Source organism: Zeus faber (assembly GCF_960531495.2).
Source record: "Zeus faber genome assembly, chromosome: 8".
Lineage (NCBI taxonomy): Eukaryota > Metazoa > Chordata > Actinopteri > Zeiformes > Zeidae > Zeus > Zeus faber.
The window spans coordinates 32,699,701-32,714,616 of NC_137195.1; the positions used below are offsets into that span (position 1 = coordinate 32,699,701).

At 49.9% G+C, this 14,916-nt stretch overlaps 1 pseudogene across 1 annotated transcript in view; it reads left to right on the forward strand.

Moving 5' to 3' along the window:
• Positions 1 to 310: 310 nt before the first annotated feature.
• LOC307233564 (oxysterol-binding protein-related protein 10-like) overlaps positions 311 to 14,916 on the forward strand; it is a 49,839-nt pseudogene continuing 35,233 nt past the window's right edge. Inside the window, exons 1-5 of the transcript in view lie at positions 311 to 397; positions 479 to 630; positions 935 to 1,041; positions 1,338 to 1,447; positions 11,270 to 11,452. The product of the transcript in view is annotated as an oxysterol-binding protein-related protein 10-like (transcript). The remainder of the gene's footprint in view (positions 398 to 478; positions 631 to 934; positions 1,042 to 1,337; positions 1,448 to 11,269; positions 11,453 to 14,916) is intronic.

Sequence of the window (14,916 nt, forward strand, 5' to 3'; positions counted from 1 at the left end):
ACCTGAAATTATTATCATCATCATTATTATTATTTATTATATATACTTGTGGCCAGACTCGTTACACCTCGAGACTCGTTACACATGAACAGGGACTTTGGAGGAGCAGGGCACCGAGTGAAAGGCACCCCAGAGTCGATCCCTTTGGCTGAGGAAGTGACTCGTGGACCTGGAAGAGGAGTGGGACTTCTTCTGCTGTCAGCTGGAGCACGTCCTAGCCGGCGTGAGCTCCCGGGAGCATGTGGTGACCAGTCGCTGACCCACGAGGGATTCGCCGGGTCCCCAGCCCATCCCGATAGCCCGGAGGAGAATGTCCGTGGGTATGCTGCGTCGGACCCTAGGACCCATGCAGGATTCGTCGGGTCCCGAGTTCATCCCGGTGCCCCGGAGGGGGATGGTCAGGGCTCCGCCGCATCCATGGGCTTTGGGAGGACACGCTCTCCCTTTCCCATGCTGTCCCTGCTCTGTCCCCCATCAGGTCTCAGGACGGTGCTGCTGCAGGAAATATGGGAGCTGTGCAGATGTCTTGGCAGGGGTGCGGGACTGCACCAGGATGGAACTCGGCCAGGTGGCCCAGCCACCAGAACCACCTGACCGAGTTCCATCCGGGGGTGGGAAGGGGCCTACAAAGTAAGGCAAGGCTAAAGGGGGGTAGACATGACATGGCAGAAGATGGTCTAGCAACTGGTAGAGGTTCATTGTGTGCATGGGGATGTTCACACGTATGAGATGGTTCGGCTCGAAATCTGTTACAAGTGAAAAAAGAATGTGGCTGTGGTTAGTTCCCGCCTGTCGCACTCCCTAGATTGGCCAAGGTTTTATGCGTTGATGAGAGAGGCTGGGGGAGTGCATTCACGGTCAGTCGGGAGATGTGAGTGTTGCATGGCGCACGGTGACACGGAGGGGTCACCGTCGGCGGGTGTGACGTGTGCAGGGGCAGTGGAATCCCAAGTGGGATCGCCCCGGTCCCCTTGACCTTCCCTATCAACGATTTTCTGCTGGAGCAGTCGCGAGATGACACTCTACACGGTGCCTTCGAGGGTAGGTCAAGAAGATGGCATATTGATGTCCCCAGACGCTGTGATCACTCTCCCATATTTTCTGGTGATTAGGGACAGGTTATATTGAGTGAGCCATGACACTCAGACGGGAGAGGAGACAACATAGTTGTTGGTGTGAAGAGCTGCCGTGAAATACTCTTTAAGGTGGCTCACCATAACCAGATCGCCGGTCACCTCGGTCAAGAGAGAACACGACAGCGGATAATGGCCCGCTTCTATCGGCCAGGCATTTGGGCAGATGTGCGTAAATGGTGCGCTGTTTGTCCTGTGTGCCAGTTAGTCAAACCTCTGACCACGCCAAGAGCGAGAGACTTGGTATGGACCTCATCGGGCCATTAGACCGCAGTGCCTGCGGGTATCGTATTGTGTTAGTCCTAGTGGGGATGGTAGCTCAGGCGGTAGAGCTGGTGGTCTAGTGATCTAAAGGTTGCTGGTTCGATCCCAGGCTCCTCCTGCTAGCATGCTGTAGTGTCCTTGAAGAAGACACTTAACCCCTAATTGCTCCTGATGGCTGCGTCCGTCGGTGTTTGACAATTGTAAGTCGCTTTGGATAAAAGCGTCTGCTAAATGTAATGTAATGTAGTGGATTATGCAACCTGCTACCCTGAAGCAGTGCCCCTGTGCAATATTACAGCCAAAAGTGTGGCACAGGTGCTGTTTCAGGTAATATCCCGAGTCGGGATTCTGAAGGAAATCCTCATCGACCAGGGCACTACCTTTATGTCATGTCGATTTTTGGAACTTTACGAGTTAGTGGGCGTCCGCTCGATTCAGACCAGCGTTTACCATCCCTTTAATAAAACACTGAAAAACATAATTTGAAGGTTCTTTTACGGTGATAGCTAGGACAGGTGGTTGGACCTCTTGCTGTTTGTGGTGCAGGAGGTTCCCCAGGCCTACACGGGAGTTTCTCCCTTTGAACTCCTCTTTGGCAGGAGACCCTGGGGGTGCTAGACCTAATTTAAGAAAACTGGGAAGAAGGTCCTCGCACCAGTAAGAACGAAATACAGTATGTTATGGACCTGAGAGCAAAGTTACACACACTGGTTCGGCCGTTATCATTGGAGAATCTTTTACGAGGGGGCTCGGCTCAGACAATTTGTACCGGGAGACAATGTGTTAGTGTTGCTCCCTACGTCCAGCTCTAAATTGCTCGCAAAGTGACAAGGGCCTTGTGGTCACACGGCTGGTTGGTGAGGTCAATTATGAGGTTGAATGGTCTGACGGGCAGGGGGCAACACAGATTTATCACCTTAACCTCTAGAATGGAAGGAGGGGGCGTCTGTGGCTCTGGTCATGCCAGTCATTGAGCGGGATGAGTTGGGGCCGGAGGTTCAAAAAGCGGCTGATCCTACCGCAGCCCTGTTAAGTGACCATCTCTCTCCGTTCCAGCGGGCAGATGTTGCTGCACCTCAGCGTTTTCTCCTTCCTACCTCACGTCCCACCACCATGTGGAGACGACCCTGGGGTTAATGGTGCACTCTTGGCCGTAATAGAGGGGGTAAAAGAGGATTCCACGAGTGACTGGTCTAGTCCCATCGTGCTGGTGGGTAAGCCCAATGGGTCAGTCCGTTTTTGTGTAGACTACCGAAGGGTTAACGCCGTGTAAAAGGTAGACGCCGACCTGATGTCCCAGCTTGATGAACTTCTCGACCGGTTAGGTACAGCTCGTTTGTTCACCACAATGGATTTAACCAAGGGCTACTAGTCGATTCCCTCGTCTCAGGAGTTCAAGGAAAAATCTGTATCCTTCCCTTGGTTTGGCTTGAACCACTTTTGCACATTTCCGTTCGGGTTGTTCGGTGCCTCTGCCACCTTTCAGAGACTCATAGATTGCGTCCTGCGTCTGCATGTAGCATAAACTGCAGCCTACCTAGATGATGTAATCATTCACAGCGACACCTGGGAGTGGTATATGCAGCATGTGGGCACAGTCCCTGAGGCAGTGCTGGGCTCACCGCCAACCAAAAGAAGTGTGCCGTGGGACGGAGGGAGTTATGGTATCTGGGGTACCACTTGAGTGAAGGCCTGGTCCGACCCCAGCTTGATTAAACCGCTGTGGTCGCAAACACACCGAGACCCAAGACCAAGAAGGAGGTGAAACAGTTCTTTGGGCTGGCTGGCTACTATGGGAGGTTTGTCCCTGACTTATCAGCCACTTAACCTTAACCAGCCCCAAGTCCGACTTAACTTGAAAAGGTGCTGGGAGTCGGCTGTCGGCTGGACGGCTCCCAGCAAGTCGGGTAGTGGGGGTATGTGACGGATCAAGGGGCTTGGGCAAGCACCAGCTGCAGACGACAGCATGACTCCCTTTCCCCAGGCCACCAAGCTGCCTCGAATCGGCCGAATCAGTGCCCATGCGGCGCTGTTTTGTCCAACTCAAGGCGGGGAGCTTTCTTAATGTTTATCTGTCTTGCAGGGGAGGTCGGCGCGTAGGCTTGTCAGCCGAGCAGGACCCGGAGTGTGGAACTCCGTTCCTCCTTTGCCCAAAATTATTATCATCGTCATCATTATTATTATTTATTATTTATACTTGGGGCCAGAGAGCCTTTGGTTTACAAATCAATAAAAACTCTCTTTGCAAACCAAAGAAGAAAGGACTCAGTTTCCGTCCCTAAACCCCTACCTGTGGGCAGAGACTTCCCCAAAGGTCTTTCGCTTGAACATACATGAAAACTGTTCCTAAACAAATCCAAATAGGTTATCTAAACTCCATCAGAAACAAAGATATGAATATCCAATGTTATTAACCCTCATTATGGTCCTCAAACAAAAAAACACTGTATTAATGTTTGGCAGAAACAAAAAGTCCTATCATCCACCTGTCGTAAACATCTGCCAACATATATCTGAAAGGTTAACTGTGTTTAAAACTACTGTCAGGCCCATGAACAGGGGTAACTGGGTGTTTTGTACCATTGCAAACTGTACTTCCTGCTTGGTTTTACAGATCCTAATTGTGAGTCCTGGAACTCATGAGTAATTCAACAATCCTTCAGAGACGGATGTACATGGATTTATAGTTAGAATAGTTTATTTGGGCTTCCGGAAGAGAGTCTACCTAAATCAGAAGGCAAGAACACCTCCCTTTTCCAAGAAACTGCTCCTCTGCTCAAATAAATGGTCCTTCAAATAGCCTTAGGTAGGTCTAGGTCTGAAAAAGGTACTTTGTGGAATACAAAAATTATTCTGTGGTATATTTTCATATGGAGTACAGTATATTGTGTATATTCATCATATATTGTATATAACCTCTGGGTTAAGAAGGATGGAAAGATTGAGAATTTTACTTATCTAACACAATGAGTATATTTTGCCCTCAATGCTTTGAGGGCCTGACTATGCTTCCTTATATTATGCATTGGGAACAATAAAGCGGCTCTCTGTGGTTCTCTTTGGCCTCTGCCAATAATGAACCCGAACACATTGGGCAGTTGAATCTGGATGCTGCAAAGCCTGCTGGGAAGGCTAAATTATGTCAACTTATTACGAGGAATCACAATTTGATTATTTATATGTTTTTGGTTTTTCCTACAAAAGCAGATCTTTCAATGTTAAATACTTTTAAGAATCTTTTTTTGTTGTACCAGCACGCAACTTGATGATGTCAGAGTCTCACTGAGATGTCTAAAAAAATACCATTCTCATTGAAATAGTTGTCAAAGGGCTTGTTGAAAGTGTTGTTTCGGTTCATGTGTCCACTAAGTATGAAGAACTTGTATAAAAGCTCTTTCATACCAAATGCCCAAACCTCACTACTCAACTGCACATGATATTGCTAACTGTAGTTCATTTATTTGCTTGTTGCATGGTGCTTGTATTTAATGACCCTTTTCAAGCCAAAGGCAAATTTCCAGTTCAGTAATCAATGTTCTAAAATGCATCTACTTGGACACATTATCAGTGATGTAACTTGAGGTCATTGGGTGTTTCAGGTCTTTCAACTATCATACACCCTCATCCAGGCGACCTGACTGAGGTTGATTAAGTGTGTTGTGTCCAGGTGGCGTGCTACAGACTCCACTGGTCTCCTCTCCTTAGCCATAGCCATCTAGAGGCTTGCTTAGGTGCCTCCGAGTTCTTACACATGGCTATCCTCCTGCTTGGACTGGTGATACCCCGGGGTTCAGGAGGCTTTTCTCAGGGATTGCGCTGCAAACACACTGCAACCCATCTCGATCGGCATGCACCGGGCAAATTGCACCGCAATTGCTCACTTGCCGCACCCACCTTGGGATGGCGCCCTAGGCGGCCGCCTATATCACCTACACACCTACACGCCTACACACACACACACACACACACACACACACACACACACACACACACACACACACACACACACACACACACACACACACACACACACACACACACACACACACATACATATACACACACACACACCCACTCACACTGAAAGCACACAATTGCAATGTCACTACACCATGACTAGATATGTTCTGCACCATATGGATCTGGTATTGTACTATTTAAATATCTGTATCTATAGAAAGATGTATTTTTTTTATTAAAATATTGGCATTGATATTTGTTCCACTTGCAGAATGCTCATCATGGGATGGGACCCTAGCGGCCACTGGGCCCTGGTGTGGTTGCATGGTTGGTACTTACGCCACTAGACTAATTTTCAAAGATTACATTTCACGTCAAAACTCACCCACAGGTTGCTGTTTATTTTAAAGGTTTGTTTGTCAATGTTGGCTGCCATTTTCAAAAATGAGAGATAACACAAATTCAGTTAGGAACACTTTTTCAAGTTTAAGCAATTTATTATTTCCCAATCATATATAGTATTAATATAATATGCATATGGTTATGTGTGGCATTAAGGCTCTATTGCAGTTTCTGCTCCCTTGCAACATAGCCTTCCTGTACTGCACAGGGAGTACTGCGAAACAGCATGATCAGTGTTATCTTCTGATACTGCAGGTGGAGGCTGGGGTGGAGGTGGGAAGATGCAGCAATCGTCCAGCAGCATTAAGGGTTGCGTGAACGTATTTAAATAGTCTGCCTTGTCACACAATCTTGTGTGATTGTGTGATTGTGTCTCTCAGTCTCTCTATCCAGACTCTCTGGAGTCTGTCTTGAGTCTACATTTTGAAGGGATCACTCTCATGTCGGATGTGTCAGGGTTTGCCCGGGGCCTACCGGCATCTGCTTCTCCTATTTCTGTTCTGATTACCCTGCCTCATTAGGTGATATGTTTCACCTGTGTCTCGTTTGGTCGTCCCTATTTAGACCCTGTCGTTTGTGTCCTCGGGCGCTCAGTCTTGAGTTTGTCTAACCTCATGACAACGCACTTGTTCCAAGCTCCCGAGACTTCTTATTTGTTTTTGCCCAGTTTTTGTACTTGTTTTGAGTAAACCTCTATTTTTGCCACCTCGCCTCTGCCTTGTTCTCTGCACCTGGGTTCACTCAGTATACCTCCTAACAGCAAGACTGAGCCAACAACATGGACCCAGCAGAGAGTCGTCCTCCAGAGGTGGAAAGCCTGCGGGTGGCCTTGACGCACCAGGGGACTGCGATTGGCCGACATGAGCGGGTTCTCCAACAGGTCCTGGACAACCTGCAGTCGCTCGCCCAGGCCGTCCAGCAGAGCCAGGCACAGGCTCCACCTATGGCCCCTGCGCCAGCGCTGCCTCCCATGGACCCGCGTCCTCCAGATCACCGCGAACCACGACTGCCGGCGCCAGAGAGGTACGACGGTAACCCAGGAGGGTGTCATGGTTTTTTGACGCAATGCTCCCTGGCCTTCGAGCTCCAGCCTTCACAGTTCCCCACCCAGCGCTCACAGGTGGCATATGTGGTCATGCTACTCACCGGCAAAGCACTCTCCTGGGCCACAGCCATCTGGAATCGGCAAACCCCGGCCTGCTCCAGCTACCAGGCTTTTGCCGGGGAGATGCGCCGAGTGTTTGACCACTCAGTCAGTGGGAGGGGGGCGTCGACACGGCTACTCCGGCTCCGCCAGGGGGGACAGAGCGCAGCGGACTACGCCATCGCATTCCGCACCCTCGCAGTGGTGTCTGGATGGAACAGCGAGGCACTCATCGCGACCTTCCAGGAGGGCCTCAATGAGGGTGTCAAGGACGAGCTGGCATCCCGGGAGGCGCAGGAGGACCTGGACACGCTCATCGATGCAGCGACTCGGGTGGATAACCGCCTCCGGGAGAGACAAAGGGAACGCGTTTTCCCCGCTTCACCAATACCAGCGCGCAGAGCGGCTCTGGGGACGAGGCCTCCCGAGCATCTCCTGGCTATCCCGAGCCTGCCTCCAGCATCAGGTAGTTTCCTGGATGTAGGGCTAGCAAAGGCCCTAAAGCTCCCTCTGGCACCTCTAGAGCATCCTCTCACGGTGACAGCCCTGGATGGAAGACCACTGGGGTCCGGTAGCGTGTGCCATCTCACCGCCCCCCTTTGGCTGTCACTGGAGGGAAAACATTCAGAGGTAATCCAGCTCCACCTCATCCACTCTCCTGAGTTTCCACTGGTCCTGGGCTACCCATGGCTAGCCCGTCACAACCCACATCTGGACTGGGCCTCCGGGCGTCTCACCGAATGGGGCCCTGCCTGCCACACCACCTGTCTTCGTTCTAGTCCGTCTTCTCACCCTCTCGAGTCTCCAGTCCGTGTCCAAGCTCGGGCCCCTTCCCAAGCCCCTGCCCACTCCGGAGTTCCTGTCCGTGTCCTGGCTCCAGTCCGTATTCAAGGTCCCATCCATTCCGAGTTTTCACGAGTGCCCCACGAGTATGCCGATCTGAGGGAGGTCTTCAGCAAGAGACGGGCCACCACGCTTCCTCCCCATCGGTCCTATGACTGCGCCATCGACCTTCTGCCTGGCACCTGCCCTCCTCGAGGACGTCTCTTCTCTCTCTCTGCCCCTGAGACTACAGCCATGGAGGAGTACATCCGGGGGGCGCTCACCTCAGGTTTCATCCGCCCTTCTACCTCCCCGGCGGGCGCAGGGTTTTTCTTCGTGGGTAAGAAGGATGGCGGCCTGCGTCCCTGCATTGATTACCATGGTCTGAACAAGATCACGGTCAAGAATCGCTACCCCCTTCCTCTCATGTCCACATCTTTCGAGCAACTACAAGGCGCCACCATCTTCACCAGCCTCGATCTTCGAAACGCATACAATCTCGTCCGCGTCCGCGAGGGGGATGAGTGGAAGACCGCCTTCAACACACCTACCGGCCATTATGAATACCTGGTCATGCCTTTTGGATTGGCCAATGCTCCCGCTGTCTTCCAGGCCTTTGTAAACGACGTCCTCCGTGAGTTTCTCAACCGCTCCGTGTTCGTCTACATCGATGACATCCTCATCTTCTCCAGGACCCTTCCCGAACACATACAGCATGTGAGACAGGTCCTTCACCGCCTGCTCGCCAATGGCCTCTATGTGAAGCTGGAGAAGAGTGAGTTCCACGCCACCACCGTTCAGTTCCTGGGGTTTGTCATCACCGAGGGTCACGTCCAGATGGATCCTGCCAAGACCGAAGCCGTCCGGGACTGGCCACCACCCACCTCGGTCAAACAGGTGCAGCGCTTCCTCGGGTTTGCCAATTTTTACAGGCGATTCATTCGGGGTTTTAGCACTGTGGCGGCTCCCCTCACCGCCCTCACTAGGACATCCACAGCCTGCTTCGCCTGGACTGCGGAGGCTGAGGGGGCGTTCAGGGCTCTCAAGACGCGGTTCACCGCTGCCCCTGTCCTGGCCACACCAGAGCCTACCCTACCCTTCGTGGTGGAGGTGGATGCTTCCGATGTGGGAGTGGGGGCCGTTTTGTCCCAAAGGACTCACGACAAGAAGCTCCATCCATGTGCTTTCTTCTCCCGTCGCCTCACCCCAGCGGAACCGAACTATGACATAGGGAACCGGGAGCTACTGGCGGTCAAACTGGCATTGGAGGAGTGGCGGCACTGGCTGGAGGGGGCCCAATACCCATTTGTCGTCTGGACCGACCACAAGAACCTGACATACATTCAGGATGCCAAACGCCTCAACTCCCGTCAAGCCCGATGGGCCTTGTTCTTCAATCGGTTCAACTTCATCCTGTCATATCGTCCCGGGTCCAAGAACCTTAAACCCGACGCTCTCTCCAGACAGTTCGACCCTCCTGAGCTGGTTGAACTCCCTGAGCCCATTCTCCAGAGCTCCTGCATCTTGGCTCCGGTCCGCTGGGGAATCGAGACGCAGGTCCGGCAGGCCCAAAGGAGGGAGGCGGATCCCGGCAACGGGCCCCCGGGTCACCTGTTTGTCCCGAAGGCGGTCCGATCACAAGTCCTGCAATGGGGGCATTCATCCCGCCTCACTGGCCACCCGGGGATCTCCAGGACCCTCGAGTTCCTCCGCAGGCGTTTCTGGTGGCCTACCATGGAGCAGGACGTCCGGTCCTTCGTCGCTGCCTGCACAATCTGCACCCAGAACAAGAACCCCCGGTCACGTCCCATGGGGCTGCTGCATCCCCTTCCCATCCCCAGTCGGCCCTGGTCACACCTCTCAGTGGACTTCATCACCGGCCTTCCACCGTCTCGGGGGCCACACCGTTATCTTCGTCGTTGTGGACCGGTTCTCCAAGGCTTGCCGCTTTATTCCTCTGCCCAAGCTCCCCTCAGCTCTGGAGACTGCTGAGCTCATGGTGCAGCACGTTTTCAGGGTGTTCGGCCTGCCCCTGGACGTGGTGTCAGACCGCGGCCCGCAGTTTGCATCCCGGTTCTGGAAAGCGTTCCACCAGCTCCTCGGCGCCTCCGTCAGTCTGTCCTCAGGTTTCCACCCTCAATCCAATGGCCAGATGGAGCGGGTCAACCAGGACCTTGGAGACAACACTGAGGTGCCTCGTGTCCTCCAACCCTGCCTCCTGGAGCGACCATCTAGTGTGGGCGGAATACGCTCACAACACTCTGCGCTGCTCTTCCACTGGCATGTCCCCGTTTGAGTGCCAGTTCGGGTACGTACCTCCTCTGTTTCAGGAGCAGGAGGCGGAGGTGGGAGTGCCGTCAGCCCAGCGGTTCGTCCAGCGGAGCCGACGGACCTGACAGAGGGCTCGTCAGGCCCTGCTGAGGACATCCCGGCAGCAGCAGATCCAGGCCAACCGACGGCGCAGACCAGCGCCTATGCTCCGTCCGGGCCAGAGGGTCTGGCTGTCCACCAGGGACCTTCCATTACGGGTGGAGTCACGCAAGCTCGCGCCACAGTATGTTGGGCCCTTCAAGATCGTGCGGCGGGTCAATCCTGCCACATACCGTCTTCTGCTCCCCAGGTCCATGAGGATAAACCCGGTGGTCACCAGCACCTTGGCGCCCACCACGAGGCCTCCTCCGGCGCCTCGCATCATCGACGGTCAGCCCGCCTACACGGTCCGCCGGCTCCTGGACTCCCGCCGGGTCCGCGGGGCCCTGCAATACCTGGTGGACTGGGAGGGGTACGGGCCGGAGGAGCGCTCCTGGGTTCCGTCCCGGGATATCCTGGACCCCTCTCTGATCCAGGATTTCTGCCGTCGCCGCCCGACACTCCCTGGAGGAACGTCGGGAGCCGTTCCTAGACGGGGGGGTCCTGTCAAGGTTCGCCCGGGGCCTACCGGCATCGGCCACTAGATGCCGCCAGTACTGCCTTTTCAGGGTTGCTCTGCTTCTCCTATTTCTGTTCTGATTACCCTGCCTCATTAGGTGATATGTTTCACCTGTGTCTCGTTTGGTCGTCCCTATTTAGACCCTGTCGTTTGTGTCCTCGGGCGCTCAGTCTTGAGTTTGTCTAACCTCATGACAACGCTCTTGTCCCAAGCTCCCGAGACTTCTTATTTGTTTTTGCCCAGTTTTTGTACTTGTTTTGAGTAAACCTCTATTTTTGCCACCTCGCCTCTGCCTTGTTCTCTGCACCTGGGTTCACTCAGTATACCTCCTAACAGGATGCAATCGTGAATTGACTCCGACTTGACTCAGACAATGTGACTCTGGATATTATCTCCATATTATTTAGAAATGGAGTTCAGTTTGACTTGGCACCTTCTTGTTTTTATCTTGTCCTGAGCTTGAGCTTCTCTTGAAAGTATTCACTTTGACTCACTGGCTTGACTCACTCTTGGGTGGACTTGCTGGGACTGTGAGCTCCACACAATTTTGGCTCTACAAGGTAAAATTGAGCAGTGAGGCCTATGATATAAACATCGGCGTTGTGCCTTTTCCAGCAGGAGCGGCAGCAGCCACAGCAGGGCCAGGCCGACAGAGCTGATGCCCTGGACCTCGACCCCAGCGAGGAAACCACAGACACTGAGGACAATGAGGGAGAGCACCTGGGGGTCCTGGATGACCAGCGAAGCATCATCCTCCATCTCCTCTCCCAGCTCAAACTGGGCATGGACCTCACACGAGTGAGTCACGGTGGTTCGGGGATGTGGTCTCTGACAACAACAGTAGTGATTGATTTTTTGTAAGTTTGAAATCTAACATCAAGAGCTAAGACAATATCTCAGAGCTACTGAATTAATGATGGCACTTAAAAAATATTTTGAGAAAAACTTGTGAGTAATGTATACATTCATTGTGTCCTCTGTGTTATATGAAGTAACTTTTAGCTGTGTGTGTTTCATACAATCCATTTTTCTTAGATAAATTGACTGACCTGGGATTGTGTCAAGAATTGTGTCAAAATGTATCAAGATTATTCACCTGGCCTTGACAAAATATGCCTTTTCCAGGGATTACTTTGAGAAAGATAAGTATATATATATATACTGTATATATATATTTTTTTTTTTAAACCTGTGCTGTCAGCATGCTGGGCATACAACACAGAGTATTTGTATGCCATTGTATCAAGGACAGAGTTAGTCTGCAAGTGGAGCTCAAGTTCTCAACCTGCAATGCCACTTTTTATTCATTCTTTAATCATCAAGAACTGCTTGCAACATCTCTATCCTGTGGACAGCTTGTGGGATGACAAGAGCACAGCTTTTTGTTACACAGAACCACCACCAATCACCCTTTTTGGAGAACAATCTTACCATGTTTTGGAATCACAATGGGTGAGACAAATAAGCATAGAACCAAACAAAATGTACATGGAAAAACTTCAGACGTCAGATGACAACATGTATCGACAAAACAGGGTTAATTAAGTCCAGGAATACTGGAATAACAATTCGGCACGTGGCTTCTTCCTGTCATATTTATAGCAGTAAATGAGGGAGGAAAGGAGAGGGATGTAACCAGGAGGGTTTTCGGGAGTGTGTTCAAAGCAAGTGCTGATTTTGTGTGTATGTGTATGTGTATGTGTGTGTGTATGTGTGTGTGTGTGTGTATGTATGTGTGTGTATGTGTGTGTATGTATGTGTGTGTATGTATGTGTGTGTATGTGTGGGTACAGGGCTTGTCCAAATTGGTTCTGGTGTATGAGGTCGGAATTATACCGTAGCGCTTCGAAGCAGTGGAATAGGCCCCGAAGCCACCGAGTCCCCCAGCAGTATAGACATCCCACGACTGCAGGAAAGTCCTGAGTACCCTTCCCTGCAGCCACGGAAGACCCTCACAGCCCCCAGAGAAGCCAGAAGCCTGCGGAGCAACACCCAGGGAAGTCCCCGAGGACCATAAACTAGTCCCAGGGAGCGAGAGGAGACCCTGCACACCAGAGGCGAACACATACAATCCACCCACACATGCAGGCACAAGACGCAGCCGCAGGCGCAGAACCAGGGCCGGGGATGCCAGCACCCATCCAATCGCAGAGCCCCGGTGAGACCCGAAGGATGTCCACATGCCCCAAAACATGACAACATTTCCCCCACTTAGGAAGACTCAAGTATTAATGGATGGATTTATGTCAGTGAAAAAAGTAGCCCATATTTCATTGAATGAATCAACCTTGTATTTTGATATTGCCAGTAGTTTTCCATTGAAAGGTATTATATTAATAAATGTAAGCATTGGGATGTGGTGAGATTATCTCTGTTTTTACAATTGAGTATTATTATTTTCTTGGCAATGTTAAGGTGATCAAAATCCCCCATGGACCTGAATGGTTGATAGCTTCTTGGTGATGTTGGTCCAGAATTTTTGCATAGGTGGGCAGAGCCAGATGGCATGAAAGTAGCCATCTCTGGTATTGAGGGAACAATGAGAACAAAGGTCTTCATCCAGGAAAGCTATTTTGAACATTTTGTGTTGGGTGATATGTGCTCTGTACAAACTCTTATATTGGATGAGTTGTATTTTGGAATTGTGGATCATAGAAAAGGTGTTGTTGCAATTAAGCTTCCACAGCTTAATATCGATGGAAACAGCAAGGTCTCTTTCACATTCCATGGTAGTTAAAGATAAAGTGTCATCTGCTTTCTAGAAAAGTTTGTATATTCTGGAAAAGGGATTTTTTTTAAATGACCTGGATGAGTAAGATATTCAATCATCGGAGGTGGTTGTTCTTTAATTTGATTTGAACTTTTAGAGACTGCTGCAGTTGAAGGAATTGCAGGAAACTGTAACAATTGATATTATTCTTTTGGATTAAGGTTGGGAGAGATATAAGTGAATTGTCTTCAAAAATGTGTTCCAGATGAGTAATTCCATGTCTTTTTCAACACCTGAAGATTATTGGTCTCTTTTTAACCAGAAAATCCAGGTTGTGCAAGATTGGAGTGAATTTGTTTGCAATGAAGTAAGGTTAAGGTTAACAAATCTGACATATTGGTGGAGATATCAATACCAAAGTATCTAATGTTACCTATTATGATGGTTAAGGGGTATTTCTGGGTCACAGCACTCCAGTCTTCCCCACTGATTGGCAAGACTGTGGTTTTAGTCCAGTCTATTGAATAGTCTGAGATGGCTGAAAATGTAGATATAATATTGTATGACACTTCCGGTAGGGATGATATTGGGTTCCGTAAAAATAACAAAATTTTGTCTGCATATACAGTATACTGATTTTGTGAGCAGTTTCGTGTTTGTATGCCAATATTACTGATTTGACGGATGGCCGCCGCGAGGGGTTCAAAAAAGATGGCAAATAGTAAAGGGGAGAGTGGACATCCTTGCCTTGTTCAACATTGTAGAGTGAAACCCTGTGAACTATTGGTGATGACAGAAGCGGATGGTGAGTCGTACAGAATTTTAATCCATTGAATGAGTGACTTTCCAAACCCAAATTTGTTGAGGGTGAAGCAATAACAGTATTTAAGTTGTTCCTTTGAGATATGCTGATCAGACTGAATAATCGGTGCATATTGTTGGATAAGTGTCTGCCCTTGACAAAACCTGTTTTGTCCTGGTGAATTATAAATGGAATTACTTTTTCAATTCTGTTGGTTAGTGTTTAACTAATAATCTACAAATCACAGTAAATTAGGTTTATGGGTCAATAACTGGAGGTGAGGTTTGGGTCCTTATTGGGTTTTTGAAAAACTAAAATGAGAGCAGTATTTATGTATGGAGGCATGGTGGAGGTGTGGCTAGAAGTGTTTATAGAATTCCACTGGGTAGCCATTTGATCCAGGTGATTTATTGTTGGGCTTAGAGAAGAGAGCTTTCCCAAGTTCTTTAGAGTAAGTGGTTGATTAAAGTGGTAGTCTGCTCTGTGGATAGTTTAGGGAGGTCAATATCATCAAGGAATAAGTTAATGTGAATATTATAATATTTAATTATTATTTGATTCATCTGAGTGATATAGCTCATTATAAATGTCTCTGAATATATTATTGATGTATTGCGGGGTGTGTGTTATCCTATCCTGTGAATCTTTGATGTCTGTATTAAGTGTTTTTTTCTATGTCATTTCAATTGATTGGCAAGAAATTTACCTGAACTGTTATTGAATTCAAAATAATTCACTCTCGTTCGTTGC